This window comes from Emys orbicularis, chromosome 4 (assembly GCF_028017835.1).
Source record: "Emys orbicularis isolate rEmyOrb1 chromosome 4, rEmyOrb1.hap1, whole genome shotgun sequence".
Lineage (NCBI taxonomy): Eukaryota > Metazoa > Chordata > Testudines > Emydidae > Emys > Emys orbicularis.
This window is the reverse complement of record NC_088686.1, coordinates 152,909,220-152,917,020: the sequence shown is the minus strand read 5'-3', so window position 1 is coordinate 152,917,020 and position 7,801 is coordinate 152,909,220. Positions and strand designations below refer to the sequence as shown.

At 61.5% G+C, this 7,801-nt stretch overlaps 1 pseudogene; it reads left to right on the top strand.

Moving 5' to 3' along the window:
• The first annotated feature begins 878 nt into the window (after positions 1 to 878).
• LOC135876977 (glycine N-acyltransferase-like protein 3) lies at positions 879 to 7,560 on the top strand (annotated as a pseudogene).
• The last annotated feature ends 241 nt before the right edge of the window (positions 7,561 to 7,801 follow it).

Sequence of the window (7,801 nt, the reverse complement as noted above, 5' to 3'; positions counted from 1 at the left end):
AGGTGAGTGGGAGCCCCAGCCCTGTACGGACAGCCCTGGCATCACATGGCCTTACAGCAGCCTTCTTCTTTTGGGGTATCTGGTGAGCACAGGGGCTGCACACAGACTGGGGTGTTATTGTAGGGTCTCTGGTGCGCACAGGGGCTGAAACACAGACTGGTGAGTTATTGTAGGGTCTCTGGTGAGCACAGAGGCTGCACACAGACTGGTGAGTTATCGTAGGGTCTCTGGTGAGCACGGGGGCCATGCACAGACTGGTGTGTTATTGTAGGGTCTCTGGTGAGCACAGGGGCTGCACACAGACTGGTGAGTTATTGTAGGGTCTCTGGTGTGTACGGGGGCCATGCACAGACTGATGAGTTATTGTAGGGTCTCTGGTGAGCACGGGGGCCATGCACAGACTGATGAGTTATTGTAGGGTCTCTGGTGAGCACGGGGGCCATGCACAGACTGGTGAGTTATTGTAGGGTCTCTGGGGAGCACAGGGGCTGGGCACAGACTGGTGAGTTATTGTAGGGTCTAGGGTGAACACAGGGGTCATGCACAGAAGACTGGTGAATTATTGTAGGGTCTCTGATGAGCGCGGGGGCGGCACACAGACTGGTGAGTTATTGTAGGGTCTCTGGTGAACACGGGGGTCATGCACAGAAGACTGGTGAGTTATTGTAGGGTCTCTGGTGAACACACGGGGGGCTGCGCACAGACTGGTGAGCTATTGTGGGCTCTACACATAGTGTTTGCTATTTTGGCAGGGTTGGGAGCTGGCAGCTTGTCTCTGGGCTTGGGAGACAGTCACAGGGAACTGATGGGTCTCCTGTCCCCGCAGGTGTCCCTCGCACTGTCCCGCTGGAAGCTGTGAAGGCCCATCCCGGCCAGCGATGCTGATCCTGAGCTGTTCCTCCAAGCTGCAGCTGCTGGAGGGGATGCTACAGCGGGGCCTGCCTGACACGCTGCCGGTGACCAGGACTCGCCTGCCCCCGCAGGGCCGAACCCTCCCACCCTTGGGCAGAGAGCAGGGCAAAGTCCCTCATAGACACCTGGGTGATGGGGCACATATTGGACTGGGGTGCAATCCCCTGGGTTGGGGTACATGCAGGGCTGGCCCTTCCACCTGGTCAGGGGGTAGCAGTTTGGGGGGCAGACCCTTTCTCCAGGTCAGGGGGCAGCAGTTCAGGGGCCGGACAGGCTCTCATAGATCCACAGGGGATGTGCCGTACCCCAGCTTGTCACCAGTCCCCTAGGAGCGACCCCGGTAGTGAGCCAGGGCCCGAGGCTCCACACAGCTCCACAGGGGCAGGCCCGTGACCTCCACCACTGGGCCTTTGACACCAGCCCTCCCATCTCTCTCCGTGGCTCCCTGCAGCGAATGCAGCCGAACCAGACGCCTGCGTGAGGCTTGGACCGGGCCCCTGCGGTGTGTGTTGGCAGAGACCCCGGCAGCCTTTGCAAAACACAGTAGCGGTTCATTAGTCACCTGGCTAGACTCCTCAGGTTAGCACAGGGAATCAAAGGTTAAGCCACAGCCCAGCCTGGCCAAGCCTGGGCAATGAGCCAGCCAAGACGTCATGGGCCCCATGGCTCGCTCTGTCTCTGTCCCTTTGTTCTTAGGCCAAGGTGAAAGATGCTGAGACCCCCCAAAAGCCGGCTCTTAGCCCCGTATCCTGACCCCTCGCGGCCGCTGTTCTTCAGCTGGGGGCCTCTCTGCTGCAGAGCCGTGAGGGGGAATCTCACTCGCTCGGTGTGAACATCCACCCCAGCCATTGGGGTTTCCATGGTCTCTCCAGATCCTCCTTGCGTGTGTGGAGACTTTATTCCCTTGGTTAATGAGGCTGGTCTCCAGCCGGGCTGTTACATGAGTCACAACCCGTCCCTTCCCTTCACACGCTGCGCAGAGCAGTACAGGACGCAGAGGGAAACTGAGACACACATTTGAATCAGAAAGATACTACAGAAAGCTTCTACTTCATCACACAGGCCCCCTGCCCTGGGTTAGGGGTAGCAGCAGGAGGGCAGGCCCCTTCCCCAGGTTAGAGGTAGTGGTGGGAGGGGGGTGGCAGGCCCTTCCCCTAGGTTAGAGGTAGCGGTGGAGGAGCCCTCCCCTGGCCCTTCTCCTCACTCACCCCCCTGCCTCCCAAAGTCCAAATCCAGCACCAATGCCTACTGCTCACCCAGCGTAACCGCCAGGACCTGCCCATCCAATCAGAGCACAAGCGGGCTCTGTGCCAGCCAATCTCAGTATGGTCAGGGTTTGCGTAAGCCAATGAACATGTGGGCGGCTCCATGGCAGCCAATCACAGTGTGGGACAGCTGGGTGCTAGCCAAGCATGGCTCTGACCACCCCCACCCCCCTGGCTCTGAATTTCCTCCTGGTCCTCACCATGGGTGGCTCTGACCACACCCAGCTAAACCATTGACAAAATGGGCCTTTTATATATTTGTATGAATCCTATGTGTGCCTCAGTTTCCCCTGGCTACCCAGTGCGGGAAGCAAACCGTGAGAGGGAACCAGCTGGCTGTGAGAAGCAGCAAAAATGTGAAGAAATGCAGCAAAGGGTAAGTGGGCAAAGGCCCCAGGGATGCTGAATTCCGCAGGGAGCTGGATACTAAATTGTCCGTTTAAGGAGGAGGAGGGGCTGTAGACACCAACCTCAATGCCTTTGAGAAGGGTTGTGATTTGATCCTGGTTTACCCTTCGCACCGGCTCTGCTGTCTCACCCCCATGCTCGGGCCCCCAAAGCCATAGAGACGTACAGCCAGATGGACGGCGTTAATACTGGGGACTGGGAACTGTTCAAAAAGGCTCCACTGCTTATGTTTGACCTGACACCTGAGGCTTATATGAAAAGGTTTTGGGGTGTGCAAAAGACCCAGGGTGGGACCTAAATGGAAGCCACCTGCCGACTGGGAGAAGCCCTCCCGACAGCTCGGATCCCAGTGCAGACAGAGGACTCAGGGTGGGGGGGGGCTGGTAGTCATGGTTCTCCTGGACATCGGCTTTGACCTCCTGCTGAGATTTTCTGTATCACCTTAAGACAAAATCCAGTCCCTGATCCTGCCCCAGCCAAGGGTTTGAACCCCAGGAGCCAGAGGCTCAGACTGGAGGTATCAGTGAAAAGGCGAATAGCTCGGCCGGCATGTAGCAGTGTTTTCCCCCCCTTGCCTGTAACACTAAGGAAAGGCTGTTGAGCTCAGGACACCTGTCTGTCTGGAAGTTGACCCCCTGTATTTGAGTGGGGCAGGGGAACCGCCCCCCCAATCTCCACACGGGACATGTGAGTCACACGGGCTCCGGCAGAACTTCCCTGAGGCTGTGGCCAAGGGAGCCAGCTCACAGCCTGCTCTCCCTGGGGAAACAGAGTCAGAGCGGAACCTGGTGGGAGCTGAGCCCCCAGCTGAGTATGGGCAGACACGGGCAGGGCATGGCCAAGGTTAAGACCCGGAATCGCCAGCAGGGGGGTCCTGGCCTGGGGTGAGGGCAACAGGTTAACCCCAGGAGGGGAAATGGATTCCTGGCATACACACAGCCCTGGGGTTGGGACACAACCAGTGTAGGGGAGCCCCCTGCATCACCAGACCCTGGGACACCAGAACCCCAGAGACATGGCTGGGCTAAGACCAGCCTCTCAGGGGGACACACCTACACCGATCCCCCAAATGCTCAAGGGGTCAGGACACCCCAGGGAGCAGCCAAGATGGCCGACACATGGAGGAAGGGGGGGGTCATGACACTCTTCACTCCCTGGCAGATGGGAGGGTGCAGTGGCTGGATCCCATCCCAGTTTCAAACCCAAAGGTTTTGGGGTGGCAAAATGTGCTGAGGCTGCATGAAAACTCCCCACTGCCCCCTGCTAGTGTCAGTGAACAGACCTGCCCTAAGGGTGGATGTGAGCCTGCTCTGAGCTGGGTATTGGAAAGGGTGAGTTTGAGTCGAGCCAGCTGTGAGCATGCTGACCGTGCCTGGAAGGACAGGGATGGGGAAGATGCTGTGGCTTCTATGGATTGGATTTGGGGGTTCGAACTTCACTGGGACAGTCACTAGTTTAAGTGACCCAGAGAGACAAGGCAAGCGCTGCTGACTCCTGGATTTCCCCGCCTCTCAGCCGGGAGGCTGAGCAGAGACCCCAGCTCGAGAGCACAGGACTGGGAGGTGGGGGGTACTGGACAAAGATGGAGGCTCTCACCTGGAGCTGGCCAAGGAGGTCAGACGGAGACAGAGACAGCCTGGAAAGGGACTTTCAGTCCAGCTTGGCTGGGCCCTGGCTGACCGCAATGGACACTGCTTTACCCTCAGTTCTCTCTGCTGACCTAAGGCCGCTCCGTGACTCATAAACTGGCCTGGCTTGACAATGCTGCCGGGTGTCACTGCAAACACAGGCTGGGGTGTGGGAGCCCCGAAGAGCGGCCAGGTCTCTCCCGGGGTCTGGCTCAGTGGGAGGCACCGGGCAGAGCTCGCGGGGTGGAGCAGGAGGGCTGGAGCCCAGAGGCTCCATCTCAGAGGCGGTGGCCTGCCCTGCAGGAAGAGTGGGGCCCCTGGGGGGTGGCACTTTGAGGGCTCCTCCAAGGGGCAGAGTAAAAGCTGGGGTCCAGCACCGATCCTGGGGATCCGGGACATCCCCGGACTCTGACCCCTGTGTCTTGGCAGGTCTACGGCGCTGTGATGCATGTGAACCGCGGGAACCCGGCTGGCCAGGAGGTGCTGGTGGATTCATGGCCAGCGTTCAAAACGGTCCTCACCCGGCCACGCAGAGAAGTGCGGCCTTTGCTGGGCCCCTCCCATCCGCCGCGTTCCCCTCCCCCACCTGACCCCATCTCTGCCCCGCTCCCCTCCCCCCCCGACGCCATCACTGCCCTGCTCCCCTCCCCCACCTCATGCCATCACTGCCCCTCCCCGACTTCCTTGCCCCTTTCCCTGCTTGGTGTCATCTCTACCCCTCCCCCTTCTGTCTGCCCCACCTCCCCACAGCCTGTTTCCCCTTTCTGCTGCCCAGAGCCCCTTTCCCATTCTCCCCTAAGCCCCCTGGCTCCGTTCACAGGGCCCCTTCCCCCCTCCTCAATCTCTTACTTGGGGCTTGGTGTGCCCTGCTCCCCCGATGCCATCCCTGAGGGTCATGGGGCGGGGGGCAGAGGCTGCGCTCACCCACAGGCAGTGTCCCCCCTGCAGGTGGCGCGAGACCCAAGCGATTATTTCACCAACTTGTACACGACCTTCTACCGGGACGAGGGCGCCTGCCGGGCCCTGCTGGAGAACAGCCATGCTGTGGACTGGGGCCAGGCCTTCCAGATACAGGGTGAGCCCCTCCAGCCCTGCTCCATCCAGCACCTGCCACATGCGGGGCAGGACCGCTCCCCCATCCCATGGGCCAATAGCCCTGAGGAGCCTGCCTGGGCCCCTACCCCCCCGCCCCCCAGGCCAATAGCCCCGAGGAGCCTGCCTGGGCCCCTCCCCCGCACGGGCCAATAGCCCCGAGGCGCTCACCAGAAGCCCCTTCTCCATCCAGACCCGGGATCCTGAATGAGCCAAGCTTGGGAACCCCCAGTTGGGCATGCCCCCAGACCCACCTGCCATGCCCCAGTACCGGTAGGTGCCCCCCAGATATGGGGTGTGTGTGAGAGAATGGGGCAATGTACACAACCAGCCTGTGCTAGCTGGAGGGGGGAGCGGGGTTGGGGGAAGGGAAGGACCCCGGGGTGCCAGGCCAGAGGCCTCCATTGCGCCCTAGATCTGGTGGCAATGAGTTCCCCAGGCTAACGGTGCTGGCAGAGTGAGGGCCATCACCACGGCCACACACACAGCCCCAGGCCTTGGGCACATGCTGCCAAGGATTTCCCATCCTGCTCCGGGGCAGGGCTGAGTCAGCCCTAGAGCTTCGCCAGGGGGCAGGGGCAACGCAGCCTGGCCAAGGAACCTCTTTGGTACCAGGATGGGGAGAGCAGGGGGAGGGGCAGTCTGTAACCCTTCAGTATCCTGGGATGGACAGCCAGGGGTCCTTGACCCCAGAGCCGTCCCCTCTGAGGGGAGGGGGCTCCAAGCACAGAGTCCCCTGGTCCCTCCTTTCCTGTCAGCGGGTAGGTCTCCGGGAAGGGTGTTCGCTGCCCACTGAGCCCTGGTGCTTTCATCTCAGGGAGCTGAGCTTAGCCAAGGCCCATTGGCACCGATGACTCTGCTGGGGCTGGACTGGGCCTTGTCAGACAGCCCCTGTGCTGAGGCCGCGGGAGTGTGTCGATCCCCTCCCCGCATGTGCCGGGGCCTGACTTGATCCCGTCCCACCAGGGCTCCCCCTTCTCCCCCACACCAGGTCTATCCTCTCTCAGCCTCCCCCCATTCTCCCTGTGCCAGGTCACTCCCCCTCCAGCCTCCCTCCCCTCCATGGGGGACACTGGGAGCAGCGATATGGGGGCGATAGGCACCCCAGAATTTTCCATAGCCTCCCCTCCCAGTGCAAAGGTCCAACGTTACGGAGCAGTAAGGATGGCAATGCCATACCATGCCACCCGTCGGTCTCGGCTGCTGCTGGTGATGGCGCTGCCTTCCGAGCTGGGTGGCACACCCCTCCCCCACAGGATACATTCCATGCCCCCCAGTTTGAGATTCGGCAACCCCCCATCCTCTCCAATTTTCTGTCCAGCCCATCTCAGCCCCACAACTGGGAAGAGGATGGCGCGGCCGGACACTGCTCCTCTCCTATGCCATGTCATACCAGCTCAATTTCTGCTCCCCGGGCTCATTCCCTTATACCAGTTCGACCCTCCCAGCCCCGGGCTCACTGCACCCCAAGCCCGAAGCTGGGTCAATATCCCCCTATGTTCACACCTCCCATGTTTGGTTGCTCCCCGCTCCCCTCCCCTAGACTTACCCCTTCTCCTGCTGGTTCTATTCCCCCTGCCCCCCACGCGCTAACATCCTCCCCTTGCCAGGTCAACCCCCTCTGTGCTCACCCCACCCCGTCCTGTGTCTCTCTCCCCCCTGCCCTGTCTTGCAGGCCTGACAAGGGGCTCAGGCTGGCCCCCGTGTCCCCCGCCCACGCCATGCTGCTCAGAGACACCTGGAACTTTGGGGGGAACAGCCGTAGCCTGCGGTACCTGTGCCTCCTGATCCGCCACTTCCCCAACGCCTGCCTGCTGGCCCCTGAGGGGACCCCCATCTCCTGGTGCCTCACCGACCTGCTGGCTGCCCTGACGCACGGTTACATCCTCCCGGAGCATCGCGGCCAGCACCACGCGAGGCCCGTGGTGGGGACGCTGGCGGCACAGTTGCATGCCCGCGGCTTCCCTGTATACACCCGAGTGCTGCCCCACAACGAGCCTTCACTGCACACCCTGCAACGCCTCGGCTTCCACATCCTGCCTGGGGTGTTCTACCAGCTGATGGTGAGGCCTGGGTTCACCCAGTCCCAGTCAGCCAGTGCCCTGGCCTCGGCCCAGGATCCTGCGCCCAGCTCTGGGGAATGGCGACACGCCCAATAGCACATAGCATGGGGGGAGAGGAGAGGAGGAGAAGGGGACATGGCCTAGGGCCCTGCGCCCAGCTCTGGGGAACGGCCACACACACATAGCACATAGCACGGGGGGAGGGTAGAGGAGGAGAAGGGGACATGGCCTAGGGCCCTGCGCACAGCTCTGGGGGACAGCCACGGTCTGCCAGCACGTAGCCCTCGGGGAGGGGATGAGACAGGGACACAGCCCAGCCATGCCCAGGGACCTTCCACCCCCGAGAAGGGGACACATTGACCAGCCACCAGGGAGCTCAGCTGTCAGCCCTTGGGAAGCCAGGGCCTGGTAGAGGAGACTAGCTCATGCTCCA